Below are 16578 nucleotides of genomic sequence, written 5' to 3' on the forward strand. Positions count from 1 at the left end.
TCCACCTTTAGAACCAGTATCCCCCATCACAGCCCATTACCTCCTGTATTCATTATCTTCATTGTTATTCCTTTGGTGTGTTTTATTTTTAAGTTCTAATAAGCTGGTCTTGATATGATAACAGATGGTGTTTCATTTTGTCATGGACCTGTAGCAAAAGTGCCAAGAGTTGTGATATGTTTGATTTTATTAGAGATGAGATTTAGCACATACATGCTACATTACTGCAACAGAACTCCCATTTCTCATCTGCGGGAGAAAATGAAACTGTGATGAAATGTAATATAGTCCCCCTCAGGCAGAACTGGAGGGACTGGGAATTGCACCACAATAAATCTAATGGATATTACTGCACTCACTTCTCCCTCTCTCTCTTTTTTTTTTTTACCCACTATGTCTCTCCCTCTCCCCTTTTTACCTTCTCTTTTACTCTCTCTGCACGGATTACACACACTCACACACGCACACATATCCAAACCGTATGGCATATAAAGATTTACATTTGCTTGAAGAGCCCATCCTTGTTTCCACAGGAAAAAAAATCACTTATATTTACCATCAGTTCCATTTTAGATTGTCCTAATGGATTTCAATTACCTAACTTGAAAGCTAATGAAGTAGATGCCTTTCTTTGCCCCTGCACTGCATTCTAAAAAGCATGACAATTCAGAGGACAGAGGGTTATATATACAATTCATTAGCCAAGAGCCATAAAAATGAAAAGCTGGAATTGTGGAGAGATGTTACAAAATGGCCAGCTTTATCAATTTTTAGAATGGAAGATAACCTGAATGAAAAGTAATTTGTTTATATCATCCATTCTGTATAATAAAAAAAGAAAAAAATATATTACTGAGCCCATATTTCCCTCCCATCTCTAACATTTAGCATCTGTTTTCAACATGCACATGTAACATTATGAAGCATAGGTTTATACTGCACTGTTATTTTCCTGAAGTACTTGAACCTATGAAAACAAAGCAAAACTACGTGTAAAACAGAACATGAGCCGTGGTTTAATGCTTAACATTTAGCAGTTTTTATTGCCAGAGCCTTCAGCAAAAGTGCAATACAAGTTCTCTTACCCAAACATGTTTTTAACTGTTAAAATTCAGTTACATTTTATTTATATACCACCAAATCACAACAACAGTCCCCTGAAGGTGCTTTATATTATAAAGTAAACACCCTAAAATGATACAGATAATTCAAATATAGCTCATATAAACTTTTTTCATCTCACACACCCTTGAAGCCAAGGTGCAGGTTATTCTCTGACTATATAATTTACTATATACAAAGTACAATAAGTTAGATTGTAATATACCTTCTCAAAGTTGAACAAATATTTGGCATTTCTGACTAAAATTCAAGGTTTGTTCTCATTTTTATCCTGGTCATACCTCAAAGCTGTCACTTGAAGAACCAAGTGAATCCCACTGAGAATTATTACCTGAGTGAGCTTTATGTAACATTTATAATTCTATAATTAATTACATTGGTTTCATAACACTGAAGTTTTGGTTCACTTGGTTTACTCTCTATACTCCTATTGATAATCAGGTAAATTTTCTCAAAGAAAAAGCTCTGTAACACAGCAAGGCTCAGACATGCCAGAATCAGTTAGTGGATACAATGAAACTCTTTGAAGTACTAAAATTCTGAAGTTAAATTGATCAGGAAGCACAAGTAAACAAGAAAACTTTAAATTACAGTTTGTAGACACATTCATCAATTTCTTTGCTAAAAAAAATAACAGTTTTTGCAGTTTAATGTGTTGCTTGAAATGGCCAAAATGGGTTTTTTTTACTAGTTAAGTGACAAGAAGTCTTCTTGCCCTGCTTTGCTGGAGATGACCTAGATCTCACTGGACATGGCCTAGATCACTTTAATTAGGCACCTGTAGGTGACTGTATTTAAACAGTTGCTCAGCAGGATCTTTTTTTCCCCTCCATTTGGTCTTCTCAGGTCTTGCATTCTGCTTTAAGACAGAAGATTCAGATATTATTCATGTGCCTTGGATTTTTCTCTGTAAGAAACCGATTTATTTTTAGAGCAATATTTTGTCAATGCCTGAAGCTTTCTACGTAAGGACCAATAATTATACACTTCTCATATCTTAATTATCCTAACAATTATTGCTTCTGTGAATGCAGCTGCACTCTAAATGTCAGCCAATTAAAATGATTAAGTCAAAGGTACTATATATAAAGCATTCATAAAACATTGTGTTTGTAGAACAACTACAAACACACCTGACTTTTGAAGGGGGGGCTGTTGCACCATGTCACCTTGGGACTATATTTATGTTCCTATTTCACTATGTTTCTTTCGTTTTTATTGCTTTTTTTTGTTGGTGTTTAATACAAATTAGATTAAAAGGCAGACTCAGGAAGCCAACTGCAGATTTACAGGTTTTATTGTGAAACGTAGGAGTATTCGGGAAACAGGGATGTGGTGTTCTAGAAGAGTTAGAAAAGATGGTTTTGACAAGATTCTGTGGCATTTGTGATTTGATTCTGAGACATTGTTTGTATTTTGAGCTTGTGATTTACCAGGCATATGAGATTTCAGATGGGCAGAGAGAGTTGGTGGAGAGTAGACAGGCAGGTGAGTAACTGGTAAGTATTTTTCTTTTACAGGTGCAGTGACTGGTTGGAAGGCTAGTGTAAGTGTATTTAGAAGTCTCTGTTAATCTCCTCGTGGCAACAGGAATCTGAAAAAACAAAAAACAAGGTAATCACTTTAGCTTTGGGCTGGTAAATGGAGAACACAAAAGAAAGTAGGGTTACAGAGGGGAAAAAACACAAGAACTCATTAAAGACATGGGAGGCCTAATTATCACCGTAATGATGACAATAATCTGGTGGAGAGTAGCAGCACAAGCAGGGCCTTAAATACAATAAGTCAATGAGTTAATGTAGAACAGGTGTGGAGAAGAGCACATGGGAAAGGGAAACCCCTCCCACAGGTGGGCCAGGAAGGAAAAAACAACCTGCAACATCAACTAAGAGCTAGAGAATGAGCAAGAGAGGCTACAGACAGTAGAGGAAAAAAGAGGGAAGGAAAAACCATAGGCCTGGCAGGACTATACCATTTTTGTTAGATTTAGGTTAGGAAAGGTTATTCCTCTGGGTTAAGAAAAGGTTTTGTCATAGTCTCACTCAAAAACCATGGCAAATATTGGGAGAGATACAACTTGAACCAAAGTTTACTGATTTATTAACCAAAAAAAGCAAAAAAAAAAGCCCTCTTCCAAAAAAACCACAAATAACTTTATGAGATCTGTTAGTGAGTGTTGTTGGTGTGTCAGCAGTTGGATGAGTGATTAAATGTTATGTGTGTGGTGTTGTGTAGTTTAAAACCAAAAATAACCAGGCTGAAGCCAACCAAACAAATAACATGGTGCTGGGTAAATGGAGAGAGACTGAAAGCTGAGACAGGCAGTCTTAAATGCTCCGGGGAGACTGACCAGATGCTCCCAGCTGCACTAATTAATCCCGCCTACCAGTAACCTGGAAGACAACACAGAGGGACAAACAGGGGAATACACAGCAGGATCTTGCCAGGTTAGAGGACTGTCACAGTTTGGATTAAAATCTACACTTTTATCTAATTAAACACATTTTAGAAAGTTCAGTTTTTTGCTTGGTAGGCTGCTCTCTGTTTCACTGTGTGTTTGTCTTCTGTTCTTCTTTGCGTCTCCTTAGTGAAGCAAAGGAGACAGTGAAACAGAAAACAAAGGCCAGCAGAAAACAGCAGTAACCACTCTATCTCACTTTCACTTTAACTTTTCTTTCTTATTATCTTTATGAATGTCTGCAGTGTAAACATTTCTATATGAACTGACATGCATTAGCCACAGAATAGGCTGTTAAGACACAGGACAGAGCTCATATTACAACACACAGTGGGAGTGAAGCTTTATTCTCTGCTCAGAGTGGCATTACCTCTGTAATTCTTAAAAGGTTAATAGCTATTTGCTGGTATATTAATCTTTTAAATGTTGCATATAGAAAATACAGCCATAGAACACATGCAGTATTGTTTTGTATGTATATATCTATTCCTACAAACACCTAGCTGACATCAACAACATCATCAACCAGTTCAGCTACATCTGAGGTCTTACTGAATTTGTACCATATATATTGTTGCAATTAAGTTCTCAATATGTCTCTGTATATGTGGCATAGTTATATGTGTAATGCACTTGGTAATTGAAGATTCTGATTAGAGTCCTTGGCAGGATGAAGTAGCTCTGGATTCAAATATCACAGGATGTTTTATTTTGAGTGCAACCTTGCAAATAAAAAAGCTCTTGATCTGATTTTGTATTACATATTCAGTTCACCTGTGCAAAAACAACAAAACATTTAGTTATCATTTTGTCTCACTTTATAAAAGCGAGCGTAGCTTCTCCCTGTAAAATTCATTTTAGGTATTCTTGGAGTCAAAGATCAAAGTTTTGGTTTGTTAGACAAGTACAGGAACAAATTAGGATCGCATACTAAATTACTCATGTGAATATAAAGAATCCAGATTGTAGGAGTTCTGTAGTCTTAACAGATGGTGTAACACCTACACTGTAGCAGTAAATTGCTTTTTTGTTCTGGAGTATTTATACCAAGCTTCCCTAACCTTGCTAGTGTTCCACTGCTGTGTGCAAATAATAGTTTTTTCAGTTATCTTAAGTTGTGACCAAAACAAAGTTAATCGGGATGAGACTCTTTTGTTTCTAATAAAAGATCAGTTATTATATTTAGGAATGATTATAGGCTCTGACCAATATATACAGTATATAGAGTACTGTGCATCAGCTTATTCATATTCAGTATATTAGGCAAGACAAAAATGATAGCTCATATTTAAACTGCATCATCACTCCATATTATCATTTCAGGAGATAATGACTGTTGCAAGACAAATCTTTCTTCAAGAGATATTTTTACATTGTTTTATTTTGACGTGAGAAATGCACACTGTAATTGTGGTTCCGTACACTTAATCCTGTATATGTATTGTGTCTCTAAACTAAACTTATCTGCATGGCAAAAATTGCAAAAGACAAAGGAGCTGGATAGAGAAATGAAGTGAACAAAAAACACACATATGCCTTTTCTTTAAATAAAGTAGTAATAATAAAGGGAGCAAAAAGCCACTTAATGAAAATTCTTGCAGAGTGTCAAAATTGTGTTTTTTCTTGGATCATGTCAATCACATGTCTAATTACTTGCAGGGAAACTGTATTTTTCATTTATCTGAAAACGATCAAGTAAGTTGTACAAATAAGAGTTTCGAATTGTATTCTTTGGTAAAGATGAGAGTAAAAATCAGGCTCATATATGTTCAATTTAAGAAAATATTAAAGATATTAAAAAAGTAGTCCATGTATACTATATAAACCTGACTATAACAGTATGTGAGCACATGTATGCCTTTGTGCATACACACTGTTGTAGTTTTAAGCAGCTGAGCCAAGCACTTCCTACACATTTAGCAGCTGTGGATTATGTTGGACATTTTATGTCTAACATAAAATTTTATGTGGGAGCTCAGTTTGTCTTCCAATGTTGTGTTGTTGTCATGCGTTTTTGCATTCTGTTAAAGCCTAATTTTAAAAGTCTTTCTTCAGTCCAAACTGGGAGCTAGTTAGGACTGTAAACTCTGATAGCAGCTTCCAGTTTTGTCCATCTCTGATCTATTTGCTTGATGTGCATTGCATTAAGACATCAATAAAAGATTAATTTGAAAATCAACAACAAATATCAAACTGCTCTAAAAATACGCAGATCAGAATTATGGTGAACATGCTAAATCTACAGTTAAATGGTATTGCCCAATGAATACCTGTTTTTCTTATATGTATGGAAATATGATTATCTTTCTCCAATGTTACAAGTGAAGTGCTTTTCAAATTCATGTGAAAAGGGTCTAGCAAAGAAATGGCTAAAAAATACAGTAAAAAGCTGAATTATTTCTACTCAAGCAACACATTAAACAGCTAGGAGAGGTTAATAAGTTGAACAGAAATACAAAGTCGTAAAGAACACAGCACATAATCTTACACTTAAATATATGTGTCATTTAATGTTACATCTCTGCTCTTGTGTCTGTGTTCCCACAGCAACCATGTCTGACAGCTCTTTGTCAAAAACAAGTGTTCAATATCTCCCTCAGTGTTGAAGCAATGCTTGCTTTGATTGGAGAGCACGCAGAAGGTCAACTGCTAAAATTCAATGAAACCAAGCAAAAATTTCTGGGATTTAAAAAAGCTCTACAGATCTGTGGGCATCAACAATAATATCAGATTCATAGTACCATCTTCTGCTTTTCCATGATGCCCCTTCCTTTTAGCCATTTGTTTCCCTTTTGAAGGATCCATGGCGCACTAACTGAGATGCTGCTGAGCGCGCTCATTTACATTTAACAAGAGATCAAGAGTGAGTGGCAGATACCTCTTGAAATTCATCTAATTTGCTTCATGGAACTATTACAGACCATATTTCCATTGTAATATGAAGAGCTGTCTATTTGTTACATGAGCTAATTCAGTACATTCCTTTCACATAATCAATGATTCATTTGATTATTGATCTCTCTGATTAATGAACATTAGAGGATGAATAAATTGCATAGCTACACAGTAAGTTAAGCACAGTAAGTTCCAGCAGTTAACTTTAAAGGCATTTTTAATGCAAAGTCTAATGTCATTTGTGGCACAATGAAACAGTGTCTGGAAGGCAACCTAAATCAATCCTAGCTGTTATACTATTTTAAGGTATTGTAGCCTCCACAATGGCCAATGCTGTATATTTATTGTTCTTTTTTTATTGTCCTCTTTAAATGTCAGCAATATTTGCTGATAAACTTTTATAGTAGATATTAGACAGTCGTGCCATCTTTTCTGTGTAATACTAAGGTATAATATTCTGTACTCTCTGTATAATATTAATACTATTGATTGTAGTACTTTGTGTTTGTGAATCCAATTTTTTGTTGTGCCTTTTCCTAATTAAATCTTAACAGCTGCAATCAATAGCAGAAAAGATTTAGATGGTTACCCGCCTTTTACCACTTAAAAAAGGGGAAAAAAGCCTTTTTATGATCACACATGGTAAATGTTATCCTGTAAGCCACATAAACAATGCAACAGCATTACAGAAATAAAAAGTGTTGTGATGTGATTATATTTTTCAAGCTTGTCATTAGATGTCTGATTTTTGTTTTAATTTGTTTTCACATCAGTTGGAGCTTGGGTTGATGACACCAGGATCTGCCCTAGCAGGGAGCCCCATCTGTAGCTGACATTACAGCAGGGCTCACAACCTGTTAGTAATTAGCTTGAAAAGTCTGGATCAGATTTGTGCATACAGTGTATTATCACCAGAACTTCAAAAAGAAGCAAGTGAAACTCGAGCCAATTGCAAAGGAGAGAAATGTAGCAAAGGAAATTTCCAAAAAAGTCATCAAAAAGCAATACCAATCAGAAATAACTATTAACTAGAGTTGTAGGAATAACATATTACCACAGATATAACAAGATTCAATAAAGTGTCTCTGCTCAATAATTTCACAGCAGAAATAGAATATCTGTAATGAGAAAGCCATCATGTGAAATGCTTTCTACTTCTGAATAATTTTGGAATCTTTCAGCTTGTTTTGACTTCATAGCAAATGCTTGATTTACTACTACCAAAATACTGTTTTTCTTCCAATAAGGCAGCTGTGCAACGCATTTTGCCTGTTTAGCATTTTCAGGTCAGGGGGGAGACATCATCATCCCCACTGTCTGAAATTGGTTACCGAGCCCCAAGAGCAACAACTGGTGCACTGAAGGTGTTGAGTGTGGGAACAACTGACCTGAGAGATAGGATCGTGGCTAAGCAGGAAACCTGGAAGCTCTGTGGCCGATTACCAAGACTACATGAAGTACCATCAGAAGGAAGGTAAGGTATAAGATGTGAATGCAGCGGCCATCACTGAAGCCAACCAGTTGATCTACACCATGGCAGCAGTAATCACTGTACATGATGCCTGGGTACAAGATGCCTTGTAGCAGACATCTTGTAGCCAGATGCCTGGCTACAAGATGAATGGCCAGAAGCGGGAGTACCCTCCATGGAGAAGGAGACTAGAGATCAAGGCAGCACGGAGGGAGGTTAGCCAAATATCTGAGTTGAAGAAGGGTGTGGATGAAAAAAAGGGGTGCCTAAGAAGTACAGCAAGCTGCCTGTACCTCAGGCCTTAGAAACTGCCAAGCAAAGACAGCACAGCCTTGGCCAGTAATTTGAAGAGATACACAAGAGAGACAGAAACCAGGAGAATAAACCAACTGTTCTCTACTGAACCATCCAAGGTGTACTTTCAGTGGCAGGGCAACAATATGAGAATAGCACCACCGGGGCTGGAGACATTAATGCACAGAGGAGACCACAGCAACCTCCCGGAAAAGGATTCAGTGACCATTAGAGTGGCAGACATCCAAGATAGAGTCTTAAGCATGAAGAGTTGGACAGCATCATGCTCTGACATAATCCACACCTAGTGCTAACTACATTCCATGAGCGGCTGGCAGCACAAATGAACCAGCTGCCAATGGACAAGACATGCCCAGAATGGGTAACCAAATGCTGGACCAGTTCTGATCCCCAAGGATCCTCAGAAGGGACCACCTGTCCAACTATTGGCCAATAACCTGCCTTGGCACCACATGGAAGCACCTCTCAGGCATCATAGTGGCTAAGATAGATAGTCATATGGCTCAATACATGAGTGGGGCAAAAAAAGGAATCGGCAGAAACACCAGAGGGCCATAACATCAGCTAAGACCAGACTGACCAACCTGTGCACTGCTTAATGCCACACACCTGGATCCTGGAATGCCTACATATGTACAAGATCAACAGGGCCCTAAGAGCCTTCATCAGGAATTCAATGGGGATGTCGCAAACAACAGCAAACGAGCACAAACTTTAGAAACCTCCTCTGCATGGATGACATGAAGCTGTATGCCAGGAGTGAACAAGACAGCGATTCACTGATCCACACCGCTAGGATTTACAGCAATGACACTGGAATGTCTTTCGGACTGGAAAAGTGGAGTAGGATGGTAATAAAGAGAGGGAGGGTAGTCAGAACTGAAGGCAACATTGCAGACATTGAGGACAACTACAAGTACCTGAGGGATCCCAAAGGCAAATGGGAGAGTTGGAACCAGAGTCAGCTGAATGGCGAAAACAAGATTTGTGCAATCAACACCTACATCCTGCCAGTTGTCAGATACCCTGCTGGGTTAACAAGCCGACAAAAGGAGGAGCTAGAAGCCACTGACATCAAGACAAGGAAGCTCCTTACCATGCATGGAGGATTTCACCCCAAGTCCAGCACCCTGAGGCTGTATGCTAAGCAGAAGGAAGGAGGCTGAGGACCAGTAAGTGTCAGAACCTCTATCCAAGATGAAACAACGAAGATGCATGAGTACATCAAGAACCTGGCCTGAACTAATTATGTGCTTAGTGAATATCTCAGGCAGCAGAAAACCTGAGAAAGAGGGCAAGCGGAGGAACCATGATTAAAGGACAGGCTCCTGCATGGCATGTACCACCGACAGATTGAAGAAGTGACTGATATTGCGAAAATCTTACCAGTGGCTGGACAAAGCATTACTACAAGATGCTAGCAGGCAGGGCATACATGGAACGCCATAACCAAGTGGCCGGCATAGTATACAGAAACATCTGTGTTAAAGAGGTACTCGTGCTAACGCGTTGACGCCGTGCAGCCCCACGCACGGGGCGATCCGTGTTAACTCGCTAACGGATATTTGCCGCATTAATGCGGTTATGGCGTTAACATCATTTTAACAAGATTAACGCTGACAGCACTAATTCATGGATGTTTGTTGTCTCATCCTGGGCTGTGGTGCTGACACTCAATAGTCCCCGGCTTCCTTCCTTCCGCTTAGCATATGGCCTCAGGGTGCTGGACTTGGGGTGAAACCCTCCAAGCATGGTCAAGTGCTTCCTGGTCTTGATGTCAGTGGCTTCTATCTCCTCTTTTGGTCACTTACTATCCCAGCAGGGTACCTGATCACGGGCAGGACGTAGGTGTTAATAGCCCGGATCTTGTTCTTGGCATTCAGCTGACTCCTCAGGACTTGCCTGACCCTCTGCAGGTACTTGGTGGTTGCAGCTTTCCGAGCAGCCTCTTCATGGTTCCCATTTGCCTGTGGGATCCCCAGGTACTCCTTGGTAGATTCCACACTTGATGGTGACTTGTGCTATGGGCTTGAAGTTGGCCTCTAGTGTTGTCCGCCACATCCCCATTGAGTTCCTGATGAAGGCTCTTAGGGTCCTGTTGATCTTGTATAGGTCTAGGCATTCCAGGATCCAGGTGTGGGGCATCGAGTCATAGGCCTTCTTGTAATCAATCCATGCAGTGCACAGGTTGGTCAGCCTAGTCTTGCAGTCTCAGCTGACTACTCAGTCTACCAGTAGCTGGTGTTTTGCGCCTCTGGTATTCTTACCAATCCCTTTCTGTGCCCCACTCATGTATTGACCCATGTGCCTGTTCATCTTAGCCGCTATTATGCCTGACAGGAACTTCCATGTGGTACTGAGGCAGGTTATTGGCCAGTAGTTGGATGGGACCAGTCCCTTCTGGGTGTCCTTGAGGATCAGGACTGTCCGGCCTTCGGTTAGCCATTCCGGGTGTCTCTTGTCAACCAGCAGCTGGATCATTTGTTCTGCCAGATGCTCATGGAGTGCCGTCAGCTTCTTCAGCCAGTAGGCGTGAACCATGTCGGGGCCTGGTGCTGTCCAACTCTTCATACTGGAGACCCTTTCTTGGATATCTGCCACCATGATGGTTACTGGTCCCTGTTCAGGGAGGTTGCTGTGGTCTGCTCTCAGATCCACTAGCCACTGAGCATTGCTGTTATGAGTTGTGTCCTTCTCCCATATGCTCTTCCAGTATTGTTCCGTCTCCAGCCCTGGTGGTGCTATTCTCATATTGTTCCTCTGCCACTGAGAGTACACTTTGGCTGGTTCTGTGGAGAACAGCTGGTTTATTCTCCTGCCTTCTATCTCTCTGTTGTACCTCTTCAAGGGGCTGGCCAAGGCTGTGAGTCTTTGTTCGGCAGTTTTCAAGGAATCAGGTATGGACAGTCTCCTCTAGTCTCTTTCTTCATGGAGGTTACTGCTCCTTGTGGCTGTTCAACTTGTAGCCAAGCATCTCACTGATCACTGCTGCCGTGGTGTAGGTCAGCTTGTTAGTCTCAAGAAATGGTGGCGGTAGGTATCGTCCGTAGTGCTGCATTCACATCATCTACTAGATTTTCTGAGGGTCCTTCACACAGAGAAGACACACCATGAATAAATAAGGATTCTGACAAAAAAGATTATTATAGACATTATATGCAAAGAGAACTGTAAAATTAGGCAGAAATTAGAATATACAACAGCTAAAAAAAATCAGGGACTCAGAGAGAATACAAAGACAGGAAGTCAAGGTACTGGAGACAGGGAAGGAAAGGTGGTGAAAAAAATAAAAAAGGAAGTGATAACTAAAAAATTAAGTGAACATGCAGAAAACAGAGGGAGACAAAGATAAGAAAACAATGAGGGCATGGAGAAATAACATTAGGAAGGCCAAAATGAATATCAATTTAAAACAAAATTAAATTATTTAAATTATTTAGGGCACCATTAAGTGAAATCATTATGCAGTTATATATGTGCCATTAATTGTCTTGTTTTCTTTGCGCGGGATCATATTTTTAAGCAGATGATGGCCAGCAAAATAAAAATACTTTTTTTATCTGCTCACTTTTTTAATGGAATATTTGTGAGTAACTCATTTATATATGCTTGTGTGAGTTACAGTGTACATGTTTATGTGCATTTTACCTTTACACTTAAACAAAGATAATTCCAGTTTGAGTTCCTGTTAAATCTTTATATTTGAAGACTTTACATTGAACATCAGGAGCATAAAAAATATATTTTTAAAGATTTGTTTTAGGAGGAATATCAGGAAAAGAGGAAGAGAAAGCAGTGGAGAGACATGTGAATAATTAAAATTAGCACCCACCCAACTATTAAGTTTCCCCAAAGTAATTGTTTCAAGTGTAAGAAGTCATATTTTGTAGGGGCAGGTCAAACTTGGACTTTTCTCTGTATCTGGGAATAGTCAGCTTCTTCTGGGATACAAACATTCTGGCCTGGACATTCATATCCAGATGGCCAAGTCTAACAGCCATCTGTGGCTCCATGATCCAGATATAAAAGACACAAAGGCAGTTTGTGATAACTGACCCTGTAGGAAATATTGGTTTTGAGCAGTTGGTGTAAAAGGTCACCCACTGTTTTAATATGTCTTCTCACACTGGGACATTGTGCAAATGTTATAGTTGACCTGGGACCTCTAATAAAAAAAATGTATTCAATAACCTTTTTGTTTCATTTCTCAATGCCAAAAATGGTGTTTAATTCTGAAAAACAACTGTATATAGAAACAAAAAAAGTAAGACAATATTTCATTATTGTATTTCTTCCTCACTGTTTTCGTTATAGAGTCAATGTTTAAGATTGAAGTTTAAAACAGGGTCAGCAACAGTTGGTTTCTGTCTACGTTATCTCAAATATTTTCTTTCTGTATGCTACAACAATAAGTCAGACAGTCTTGTACTCAAGAAACATTATTATCAGATTACAACCATCCAAGCAAAAATGACCTATTGCAGTTTGTTTTAAAAAAAACAACTAAATTTAACGAGCAAGCATTTTAATCAACAGCAGACACGATAGCATGCTATTTTCAAGGACTCCTACCATTTAATGTGTGTGTGTGTGTGCATATGTTTGGGGGTGGGGTAGTAAAAGTGAGGTTAATCACCCATGTGAAAAAAGGAAAACCTACAAACAAAAGTGTTCAAAGGTCCTTTCATATGTTTTCCATTGAAATTTGGTGAATATTCTGTCACCGTGCTTTTGAAGTGATTGCTGAGCATACAGTTCAGAGAAATGCTCCTTTGGGCCACTGCCTCTGCAGTCTTTGTTGTCATCTTCATTGTGCTTTGCTGACCCTGTGCTTTTCTATAGAGCAACATCCCACACCTCAGATTAATGCCTCATTAGGCCCGGTACTGGCTGTGAACAGGGGTGGTGAGCACATCTCATGTCTATTTAGGCACAAATCCCACACCCAAACTTTCAGCATGGAGGAGAAATTATTAAGAAGCCCCAAACCTGGGTACTGTTTAACTGCCATTTTCTCACACCCTTCACTTTATAGCAGGGCCAGAGTGCACCTACGGGTCTTTTTATTCGTTGCGGCTTATCCTTGATCTGTTCATGTGATTGTCAAAGTATTCTATGCTGCTTTCAATCACATCAGCCTCCATGAAAAAACAAATTTGACTCTTACGTGACCATTTAATGTGAGTTTTAACTTTAACTTTTTTACCATTGTTCTATTGCTAGAACCGTGCATGAAGTATTGAAAAGAAAAACTTCACACTGTGTCCACAATATACCAAACACAAAAGCTTCTGGGATTTATTGGTTAAAGTAAAAGATAATGAGATTTTTCATATTAAAAAAAAATCCTACCTAATGTTTTGATTAAAACAAGCCCTGGTTCAGTTGTCTAGTAAAGTTGGTTCATTTAAGTTGCTGATGTCACCTTCAAAACGTGTGTGTACATTTGTCTCAGTTTCATTATTCAGCCTGTGGTATTAGCCTACTTATAATTCCTATACAGGCTATGTGTGGCACCCTAAATATAAACACAACATTTTTTAAACCGCAGACTGACCTGCTGTCACTCACCCAGTTTTTAGTTTCTCATACATATAAGGCAGGACAATATGCCAGACCTTTCAGTCTGTATGAGTTCAAATTATACACATACACTTTAAAAAAAAAAGTGATATCATAAAGGTAACAGATTAGGTAACAAATTACTTATTATTGCTTATTATAGTTTTGTTTCTTTTCTTGGATGTTAACCAAATTGTTGCAAAACTGTACATCTGTTCTGACATTTTATTACCTGTAGTAGTAACTTTAATAACTGCAGCTTTGCAGTCAGCATTTCCATTGCAGGGATTTGCGGGGGGGGCTCTTTGCATCTACAATAAAGTCACGAACAGCAGCTATTTATTAAGTACCACTGTGACATTGTCATTCAGTTGCAATTGTACCTTTAAATGAGGAAAGACATGCGTATAAAATTATCAGAGATAGTGTCCTTTAATATAAAATATTTTAAAACCCCTTTTTATTTCTATATGGTTAGTATTCCATTTGGACCAAATGGCCTCAATCTTTTTTTCACATTGTGTGGCAGGCTCACAGTATATAGCTATACACTGATTTGAAGGTACTGTAGCAAGTGCAAAGTTACAGTATCAAAACAATAGCTACATTTATAGGAAATACACAAGGAGGGTATGAGATGATGTAATTTAAAGATGGCCAATCAAAAACAATCAAAATATTCAAGGTTTAACACTGAATGAACTTGCTTCAGCTGAGTCCTATTTTACAAACTAATGCGTTTGTCATTGTGCTTCCAACTTAGAAAATCATAAAATGTTATACTGTTGTCTGTGAATAACAAACTATTTCTCAGCTAATCAACTGCATCAATGAGCTGCTCCAGTCATAATGATATACAGCACTGAGTAAATTTTGATCATGTAACCTGTAACACTGAAATGTTTTATAAGCTTTGGGCCTCACACACACCAGGGCACAGGAGTGAACAGTATTCTTTCTAGAGTACTGTCTCCTTTTAATTGTAAAAGCACATTTTTGATTAACTGCCCTTTTCTGTTCACTTTGCAATTTGGTGATTTATCATTCCTTTCATTTTCAAGGACACTGTCTTTTGTATTATTATGCAGTTTGTCTGTGTATGTCAGTTTCATTTTTTAATATACTAGAGTAATGCTTCTGTGGAGACTTAATCATTTGGTTGCTGTAGCTCTGAGATACGGTTCTACTAAAAAAAAAAAGAAATCCCCCTTTTTTACTTCTCAGATGATCTATGAGAAGTCTCATTTAATAGTATTACAAGTTGCTACAGCTGTGCTTCTGCCTGATCTCTGGAAAAGCTAAGTATGAAGGTTATAGTGGTGTCTGTTGAAGGTGCAGAGCCATGTGAGTTATGAGTGCGGGCGAATACATTGCCAAAAATAATAAAAATCTAAAAGTTTTAATTTGTATTATTATGTTAAACACAACTCTAACACTGAATTCTTGTTATAATATATAGCTTTATCTATAATTGCTTCAACGAATTGACAGCAACACAGATTTACTCACTGTTCAATATCATATATTATCTCCACTGATCTATATTGATCAGGCCATGGCAGGTGATTGGCGCGGCCATGCTGTTGTGTTGAAAAACAGCTGTTTGACTGAACGCTTCAGCTTACAGCCGTCCTCATGTGTAGAGCAGGGAGAACAGCCTTTACCACACAGGTTTTAATAATAGGTCAATGTTGTGTTACTTGTGAGCAGCTGAACAGTAGACAATATGTTATAAAAGCTTTAGAAAGAAGTGCTCTTCTTCCAGTGAGTACAAATTAAGACTGAGCTTTAGCACCAGAAGCAGGACATGTTCTCAGTTTCATTCAGAGTAGTTTAACCTCACAGCTGGCTTTTTCCAAATGTGCAGGTCATGTTTAAGAGCTAAAGGTTAATTATTAACTAAAGGAGGAAGTGTGCAGTTGTTTTGTGTTGAGCTCAAACACGAAACGTGTTAGAGGAAAACAAAATTCTGGAAACTGTTCTGTAACTCTGCTCTCTTTCATTCAGTGTCTTAAACAATACTTGTGTGAAAAAGACAAGAACAATGAAGCTGAACAAGCGTTTTAAAGCGTGTACGACATACAACAACCTTTGCACAAGCTTAACATCCAAGCAGCACAGTGCTGTTCACAGGGGAAATGCTTGAGTAGTGCCAATCAACGGTGACTGTGGAGCATGTTGAAAAAACATTACAGAAGTCAAATGGCCTTTTCTCCTATTGTGACTGTTAAACTAATCTTGACAGCCAGTCATAGACGTTGAGGCTCTGCACTGCCTTCACCGCCCACCAAATCTATAAACTATAGTGGAGAAATCTTTGAGGTGTTGTTCTGAGAGTAGTGGTCCTGAATTTCTCCCTAATCCCATACCCCTCCCTCCTATTCATAAGAATCATAAAAGCCATGCCTCAGTTCTGCACTGCTTTATCCCCTTCTTTTTTTTTTTTTAACCATGGTGGTCATTTGTCGTGTGATTAGCGATGAAAAACGAACTGAATTGGAATTAAAGAGAAATAACAGCGTGGTGAATGACCTGGATGTCGTTCAGAGGGAGGAAAAGGGGGCCTGGTCTGTTCCAGGCAACCATGCTCACCAGGACCCAGACAATGGACCCCATCGGCCCTGATGCAGCTTGACAAGTGAATGACATGCTGAATGGTTGCCATGGGAACAAATGTGTTGAATTTTATGCATGCATATTCTGTTTTACCCACCCCCCAGCACCCCCCAATCTTTTTTTCATGGCTGGGGAGATT

General features: G+C 38.7%; 1 long non-coding RNA gene across 1 annotated transcript in view; it reads right to left on the reverse strand.

Moving 5' to 3' along the window:
- Positions 1-1042: 1042 nt before the first annotated feature.
- The window catches only part of LOC102080571 (uncharacterized), a 35826-nt gene continuing 20290 nt past the window's right edge, over positions 1043-16578 (reverse strand). Inside the window, exons 3-4 of the long non-coding RNA XR_265664.4 lie at positions 2556-2716; positions 1043-1981 (exon numbers count right to left, since the gene is read on the reverse strand). This is a non-coding gene — a long non-coding RNA (uncharacterized LOC102080571). The remainder of the gene's footprint in view (positions 1982-2555; positions 2717-16578) is intronic.

This window comes from Oreochromis niloticus, linkage group LG1 (assembly GCF_001858045.2).
Source record: "Oreochromis niloticus isolate F11D_XX linkage group LG1, O_niloticus_UMD_NMBU, whole genome shotgun sequence".
In the NCBI taxonomy this organism is placed as follows: Eukaryota; Metazoa; Chordata; class Actinopteri; order Cichliformes; family Cichlidae; genus Oreochromis; species Oreochromis niloticus.